Source organism: Petaurus breviceps, unplaced genomic scaffold (assembly GCF_028583685.1).
Source record: "Petaurus breviceps papuanus isolate PSGF00001 unplaced genomic scaffold, PetGlider_PUasm1.0 555, whole genome shotgun sequence".
Taxonomy (NCBI): Eukaryota; Metazoa; Chordata; class Mammalia; order Diprotodontia; family Petauridae; genus Petaurus; species Petaurus breviceps.
Genome location: NW_027186373.1, coordinates 600,689 through 609,589, shown reverse-complemented (window position 1 = coordinate 609,589; position 8,901 = coordinate 600,689). Strand labels below are relative to the sequence as shown.

At 41.5% G+C, this 8,901-nt stretch overlaps 1 pseudogene; it reads right to left on the bottom strand.

The window, feature by feature from the left end:
- Positions 1 to 644: 644 nt before the first annotated feature.
- LOC138172931 (sulfotransferase 2A1-like) overlaps positions 645 to 8,901 on the bottom strand; it is a 48,415-nt pseudogene continuing 40,158 nt past the window's right edge.

The window sequence follows — 8,901 nt, the reverse complement described above, 5'->3', positions numbered from 1 at the left end:
GTGTAGATAGTGTCTTTTATCACATGTCCTTTATATTTAATTTATAAAAAAGAGTCAAAATGAGTTATTTACTCAGAGATTCTTAAAACAATGCTTCTGCTGTCTACAATGATCTCTTGGTCTTGTTCATTTTGCTCTTATTTATTTCATGCACATCTTTGTGTATTTTTCAAAGATCATTGGAATTTTCTTAGTAAAAGCACCTGGAGTGGTTTGCCATTAATTTCTCCAGTTCATTTTACAAATGTGGAAACTGAGGCAAATGTCCTTAAGTGATTAGCCCCAAGTCACCCAGCGCATAAGTGTGTGAGATCAGATTTGAACCCAATTCTTCCTGACATAAAGCCTGATTCTCTCTTCACTGCATCACCTAGCGGCCCCTTTGGATCAACGGATCAATAATGATACAAAAAAAAAATGACTTTTTGGGAACTTTTCTGTGTGACCTGGTTGATGTTGTTGCAGTGATTTTGGGGATGCAAAACTTGTTTAACATTACATAACCTCTTAGCATAACAAATTTACTGAAAAATGATTGCAATCACCATTACATCAACAGGCAGAAAAAAAGCCTCCAACATTCAGCATTCATTTATGTTTAAAGTACTCAAAATCACAGATTTAAAAGGACCATTCCACGATAGCATTCAAAGTGTGATGTTCCAGAGAGATTGAGCCTGACCAGTTAAGAGGACCCACTAGAAGCTTTCCTTTGGGAAGAAACATGGATGCCCCAAGTCTCTCACATTACTGTTTCTTCATGTGAGCTGTACTAGTAAGAGAAGAGAAGAGAAAGTAGGGGAAGGGAAATAGAATTCTCTCTTATTTGCAGATCATATGGGGGTGAATTAGAGAACACCAGGTCTTCCAGAGCCCATCTCAGCACTGATCCCATGGGAACAGGTCCTGGTCCAGCTCTTTCATCTTCTCTTGGTACAGCTTGTTGAATGTTTCCATCTGGGTCACTGTGAAGTAGTTTTTCCAGTCTCCACAGATGCCTGCCACATGTAGAAAGGGGTTAACACACCCTGGAGAAAATTCCTTTGTGATCATGCCCTTTTTACCATTTTCTCTCCCTTCTTGCCCCAGGAAGGTGACTTTGGGTGGACCATTAGTGACTTCTATTGCTGTGGTTAGGATTAGGGGACCTTCCCCTGCAACCAGGGAGTTCTTCCTTCCTCATTCATCATTCAGAGAATGTGGATGTTGAACCAGCCTGGCCTTTCTCTTTCCTCTTACTCCCCCACTTCTCCCTTTTCCTCCAAAACATGAAAACCTAAGGGAGGTTTCCTTGGCTGTCTGGACCTCCTCTCTCTGAGTGGGTCATTTCAGAGGCATTTGGTGCTGTCTATGGTGGAGATGGACCAAATTCTGTGACTGCCTTATATCTGCTTTTAGATACACACCTTCTCTGATCCTACTTCTGGTTGCTTAGATTTCAGGTGGACAGGAGGGAGCCCACCTATATAAGCCCCAGTGGCCTTGACCATTTCTCCTCACCTTTTCTCAGTGTGATTATTTTGAAATTCTCCAAATTTTCCATTGGTATAGCTTCCTTGTGCTCCAGTATGCATTTCTTCATGACTTGGAAGGAGGCGTTCTCTATGACTGAGCTGATTTCTTCCTCACTCAGCTCCTTATCCAGAAATTGGCAAATCTTCTTCACACAGGCTTTAAGATCCTAAGAAAAAATACCAGCCCCATGGTGGGGAGATGTTAGGGAGAAAGGACAGCAGGAAAGTGGAGGGGACAAAGGTGAGAAAAAGAAGAAAACTTTTTCTTTTTGAATAGTATTAGCAAATACTTGCTAAGATGATAGCAATTTGACATGGGTTATATATATGCAATCATGTGGAACACGTTTCCATTAGTCATTTTGTGAAAAAAAGAAACAGAAAAAAAGAAAAAAACACACTTTCACACACACATACACACACACAAGAAAGTGAAAACCATCTGTTTTGATCTGCATTCAGACTACAACACATTTCTTTGGATGTGGATAGCATTTTCTATCATGAGTACTTTGGAATTGTCTTCCATCATTGTACCACTGAGAAGAGCTAAGTATCCAGAATTTATCATTACACAATGTTGCTGTTACGGTGTCCAATGTTTTCCTGGTTCTGCTTTCCTTATTTTGTATCAGTTCATGAAAGTCTTTCCTGATTTTTCTGATATCTGCCTACTCATGTTTCCTTTTTTACTTTACTAATTTGTTTGTTTACTTTTAGTTTACAAGATTCAGTTCCACAATCCCCAAATTTTCTCCCTATCTCCCCCCTCCCCATGGCGGCATAAAATCAAGTATAGGATCTGCAATTACTTTCACATTAGACGTTAGTCAGGTTACAAAGGATTGTAATGGATGGAATGAACAATGGGAAAGAGGAATCAAAACCAAACAAGAAAAAGAGAGCAGGCAGTTTGCTTCAGTCTCCATTCAAACTTTGTTCTTTCTGGTTCTTCCTAATTTATTCTCTGAATGTAGACATTTCCTTCCATCATGAGTTTTTTGGAGTTGTCTTATAACCTTGCATTGCTGAGAAGAGTCCAGTCTATCAAAGTCGGTCATCACAAATACAATTGTGTCTGTAATTGTGTACAAATTTCTCCTGGTTATGCTCTTCTCATTCAGCATCAGTTTGTTTAAGTCTCTCCAGGTAAATATGAAGACCCTCTGCTACTGATTTCTTATAGCACAAGAGTATCCCATAACTTTCATATACCACAACTTGTTCAGCCATTCCCCAATTGATGGGCATTCCCTTAATTTCCAATTATTTGCCACCACAAAAAGAGCTGCAATAAATATTTTTATACATACAGGTCCTCCTCCCTCTTCTATGATCTCTTTGGCATACAACCCTACAAGTGTTATTGCTGGGTCAAAGGGTATGCACTTATTTATAGCCCTTTTGGCATAGTTCCAGATTGCTCTCCAGAATGATTGAATCAGTTCACAACTCCATCAGCAATGCCTTAGTATTCCATATTTACCACATCCTCTCCAGCATTTGTCATTCTCCTGTTTTGGCATCTTAGCCAATATGACTGATGAGATGTGGTACTTCAGAATTATTTTGATTTGCTCTTCTCTCATCAGTAGTGATTTAGAGCATTTTTTCATATGCTTATAGATATCTTTAATTTCTGCCTCTGAAAATTGCCTCTTCATATCCTTTGACCATTTATCAATTGGGGAATGACTTCTATTCTTATAGATTTGACTCAATTCTCTGTATATTTCAGAAATAAGGCCTGTATCAGAGACATTGGTTGTAAAAATTCTTTCCCAATTTCCCACTTCCCTCTTAATCTGTTACATTGGATTTGTTTGTACAGAAACTTTTAAATTTAATGTAATCAAGATTATCCATTTTGCATTTTATAATGCTCTCTAACTCTTGGTTGGTCATAAAGTCTTCCCCTCTACATAAATCTGACAGATAAACTATCCCTTGCTTTCCCAGATTGCTTACAGTATCAGCCTTTATACTTAGATCATGCACCCATTTAGACCTGATTTTGGTATACAGTGTTAGATAAGGGTCGATGCCCAGTTTCTGCCATACCATATTCCAGTTTTCGCAGAAGTTTTTGTTAAATAGTGAGTTCTTATCCCCAAAGCTGGGATCTTTGGGTTTATCAAACACTAGATTACTGTAGTTATTGACTGCTGAGTCTCATGTACCCAATCTATTCCATCGATCCACTACTCTATTCCTCAGCCAGTACCAAGAAACTTTGATGACTGCTGCTTTATAATATAGATTAAAATCTGGTATGCCTTGGCCATCTTCCCTAGCATTTCTTTTCATTAATTCCCTTGTTATTCTGGACCTTTTGTTCTTCCAAATCAATTTTGTTACTTTTTTTTCTAACTCAATAAGTAATTTTTAGTAGACTGATTGGTATGGCACTAAATATGTAATTTAACTTAGGTAAAATTGTCATTTTTATTATATTAGCTCGACCTAGCCATGAGCAATTGACATTTTTCCAATTAGTTAGATTTGACTTTATTTGGTGAAAAGTGTTTTGTAATTGTGTTCAAGTAGTTCCTGGGTTTGTTTTGGCAGATAGATGCCCAAATATTTTATAATGTCTACAGTAACTTTAGATGGGATATCTCTTTCTATCTCTTGCTGTTGGATCTTGTTAGAAATATATAGGAATGGTGAGGATTTCTGTGGGTTTATTTTAGATCCTGCAACATTGCCAAATTTATTTATTGTCTCAAGTAATTTTTATTTGATTCTCTAGTATTCTCTAAGTATATCATCATATCATCTGCAAAGAGTGATAGCTTGGTCTCTTCTTTGCCTAATTTGATTCCTTTGATTTCTTTTTCTTCTCTAATTGCTACTGCTAACATTTCTGGTACCAGATTGGAGGCATGAACTCCTTTTATTTGAGCCAGCCAAAATTTCTGCTGAGGACTGCCAGGGATGGGAATTGCAGGAGCCAGAGCTGCTGAGAGCATACTTCCAGCACACTGAGCATTTGCCATGACTAGGGAGAGGAGGATCTTTGCCTGAGGTAGACTGTTGTGTTTTGAAGGCTTGAGAATGTGGGTGTTTACTACATTAACTACATGTGCCACCTTCATAACTACTGTAATGGCTTTGACTTTGTGGTTTGGGACTCAGTTTTCTGGTATTTGAATAAATGTTCTAGCTTTATCCCCCATGTAGAGAGCCTGGTATATTTTGTAATTAATAACCATATCAGCATATTTATAGTTACTATAGGCATTGTGAATATTGCATTGTTGATACAGATTTTGAATTCTAAATATTTCTCCCTCCCTCTCTCCTTTCCTATCTTCTAAGAAAGCAAGCCATGTGATATAGGTTATACATGTTCAGTCAAGTCAAACATATTTCCACATTAGCCATGTTTTGAAGGAAGAAATAAAACAAATGAGAAGAGTCATGAAAAAAATAGTATGCTTTGGTCTGCATTCAGTGTGCTCTTAATGTGGATACAATAGTGTCATGACAGAGCTCTTGACAAAGTCCAGGATCACTCTGTGGAAGAGTTTCATAGGGAAGTGAGCTGATTGAACCCTTGGATGGACCCAGGGCCAGAGCAGGCAAGGAGTATAGAAACCCTTATTATTTCTTTAGAAGGTAGCACATTATGCCTGGGTATCTTCAGAGCCAAGCATTGGCTTATGGGGTCTGACCTTTCTGAGTTGTCCCCATGCCTCCTTGCTCTTTATTAGTGCCTCTTTTGATGGATGTGATGGCAAGCTGGCTTGATATTCCAGCCTTTTCCTTTTGATATTTGGCCTTTCCTGTTCCCTATTGTTTGTATTTGCTTTCCCCTACTTTGGCTCCAATTGCCCTGGGATTTCCTTAGCTTGACTTGTTCATTCACTTTCTATATTGACCTGACTCCTTATGACCCCATTGGTGTTTTTCTTGGCAAAGATACTGGATTGATTTCTCATTTCCATCTCAAGCCCATTTAACAGATGAAAAAATCAAGACAAAAAGGGTTAAGTGACTTGCCCAGAGTGACACACCTGGTAGGTGTCTGAGGCCAGATTAGAACTTTGGAAGTGGAGTCTTCTTAATTCTGGATGCATCACTCTATCCGATGCACCACCTAGCTGCCCTGCAGGATCCCTAGTCATCCACATTTAGACATCTTGAGTGTCTACACACTAGTTGTTATGGGGACACAGGCTTTTTCCCTGGGCAGAGCAATCTCTGGAGTAGAAAGGATGACCCTCAACTGGGTTTCCAGTCCCTTTCCATTAGCTATTGAAATGCTTTCTTCTCTACCTTATTTAGTCCATCTTGCCCCAATTTCTATCCCTCTCCTTCATGTGGTGGAGAAGAGTCAATATCTGTTGCTTCTCATAGGGTTATGGCATGCCCAAAGTAAATCACTGTGTTGGGGGGACCTGGTGCAGACCTCCTGGCTCAAAGTGAAGACTAAGCCTCCCACATTGCTTGCATTTCCTGCTCCTGGCTCCCAATTTAGTTTAGGGAGTGGAGTTTCTGAGGGGGAGCCCCAAGGGCTCTCTTTCCTCAGTATTATTCCATGTTTTTTGAAACTTGTTCAGTGTTTTCTGTGTTCTTCTCTCCCATTTTAGCGCTGATCTGGAATGTTAGGGAACAGAATTCTTTTTTCAGCATTTTGGGTCGGAGCAATATCTGGAAAACAACTGCTTCGTCATCATGTTCGCCACGTGATCCTTCAGAAGGATGAGGGAGCAGTGAGAGAGGCTACTCTTCCAGATCTGATTGTGACCTGGTCACTGGCATAAAAGCAGTGGGATGGAGAGAGGCAGCCATTTGGTCTGAAGATCGACAGCAGAAGGGAAGGGGGGAGGCGCCATCAAGAGTCTGCCAGGAACTTTGGCTTTTGACAGGGATGATTCCAAAGAGTTTGAAGTGGAAGACCATGGCCTACAATGGAACTGGGAAGGAAGTCTAGACTGGATCAGAAGTTCTCAGGCATGGAATTAAGAAGACAGAAGGGAAATACTCACAGTGAACAGGATAATGGGGTTTCCTCTCAAGAGAATGGCTTTGATCCAAAAGGGACAGTTTGCTCAGTAACTTCAACTTTGAGAAACCTTATACAGGAAATGGAAGTGAGAGAAGATTTCAAGTGTAATATGGTCTTATATTGTAATTGTCAGGTACACTAAAGGTCACCTTGAACTAAGGATGACTTCTGGTGCTGAAGGTAACAGAAAGAATTCTGTTGTGTGATGAGTGGGATGTGAAGCAGTCTAAGGAAGATGAGGGCCATTGCTTGGAGTGCTGGGAGTATAATAATGACCTTCAGGGAACATGGAGTCCTGGGGAATCTTCTCTTACTTTATTTCTTTTTTCTGCTACAGAGAATGATTGTCGTGACTGGAAATTGAAGAGCAACGCAACTGAGAAAATAATTCATTGGCTTGTATATATGGAGAGCATACACCTGAAAAGCTTTTGTAGAGCTGCATGGGAGGGGTGAAGATAGGAATGGAAGATAATGTAGGGGACCTTGGGTGGTCATGAGAACCACTCAAAAATGGCATCGCCAGCCTGGGAGGGCAATCAGCTTCCCCTTCCCAGAGCCCTTCAAGCCTCACCTGCTTGAGTACATGGTAGTGACCTTGCTTTTCCCTTCCCCACTTGGCAGAGAGGGCCATGGAGATCCTTTTCAATGGCACTTAGTGGGTCTACACATTGCCGTCTGGTGGAGGGAGTATCAACCACTCCTCAGGGAGGACATCACTAAGCCAAAGGAAGCCCCAGCTGCAGGCACACACCACACGCATAGTAGGTTCTTAATCAGTGTTGACTGACTGAGTCCACAGGCTGAACTACAGGTCATCTCTGAGGGTAGGGACTAGGATAAGATAGGCCTGGAAAAGGCTTGTTGGCAGAAAGTGGGATTTGAAGTGATATTTCAAGAAAGGCAGGAGGCAAAAAGAGGGGAGAGGAGGATAATTCCGCACATGGAGGGGCACCCAGTGAAAAGGAAGAGACCTGGAAGATAGATTCGTGTGTATAATGAACACTAAGTGGTGGAGGGGGTAAGGATACAGGCATTTATTAAAAATCTACTATGTGCAGGCACAGGCTCAGGGCTTTACAAATATTAGGTCAATCGATCTCCATGACAACCCCATGAGCTGGGTGTTATTAGCCTCAATTTACGATATCAGAAACTGAGGCAGACAGAGGTCAAGTGAGTTGTCCAGGGACATACAGCTAATAAATGTCTGAAGACAAATTTAAATTAAGGTATTCCTGACCCCAGGGTCACTACTCTGTGCTACTAGGTGCCTGGAAGGCCAGTGTCCCCAGACAAAAGATTACAGGGGGAGGGTTGAGATATTGGAACATTGGAGAGCAAGTGCGGTGTTAGATTATAAAGGGCTTTGAATGTCAAAGTGAGTACTTTGTATTTGCTCTTTGAGGCAACAGGGAGCCACTGGAGGTTATTGGGTAGGGGGAAGATGGGGTCAAATCTGAGTTTAACAAAATCCGTTTGTTTGCTGAATGGAGGACGGAGTGGAGTGGGAAAGACTTGAGCCTCCCCATCCCTGCCAGGAGTCTATTGGAACATTACAGATGAGAGGTGATGTAATGTCTGATCATGTCACTCCTACTCAATAAAGTACAATGGCTCCCTATCACCTACAGGACCTAATAAAAATCATCTATCATTCAAAGCCCTTTCAGAGCCTCCCTCCCTCTTGCCTTTCAAATCTTTTACATTTGACCCCCCAACATATACCCTTAATCCAGTGACATGGCCCTCATGCATAGACCCTCCAAAAGATCCTCCATCTCCAGGCTCTGGGCAATCTCTCTGACTGTCCCTCATGAAGGGAATGCTCTCCCTCCCCTGCTGTGAGTGGGCATCCTGGTGGCACAGTGGATAGAGTGCTGCATCTGAATTCAGAAAGATTCTCCTGCATGAGTTCAAATCAGGCCTCACACACTTACTACCTCTGTCACACTGGACATGCCTCTTGACCCTGCTTGCCTCAGTTCTTCATCTGTAAAATGAGCTGGAGAAGAAAATGGCAACCTACACTAGTAACTTTCCCAAGAAAATCCCAAACTGGGTCACAGAGAGTCAGATATGACTGAAATGACTGAACAACAAAACCCCAGTTGCTAGAGGAGCCCTCCCCAGCCTCTCTGCCTTCCAGGGCCCTCCCTCTGTTCAGTGTCTCCAATATGTCACACACGAACTGCATGCATGCAGGTATGTACTTACAGGTGTAGATCTCTCTGGATACACACACCCCCGTATAGGTTGTTTCCATGTTGTCTCAGACTATAAACATTTATTAAGCACTAGTTATGGGACAGGTACTGAGGTAAGCACTGGGAGTAGAAAGAAGGACAGAAGATGCTCCCTGCCCTCAAGGAG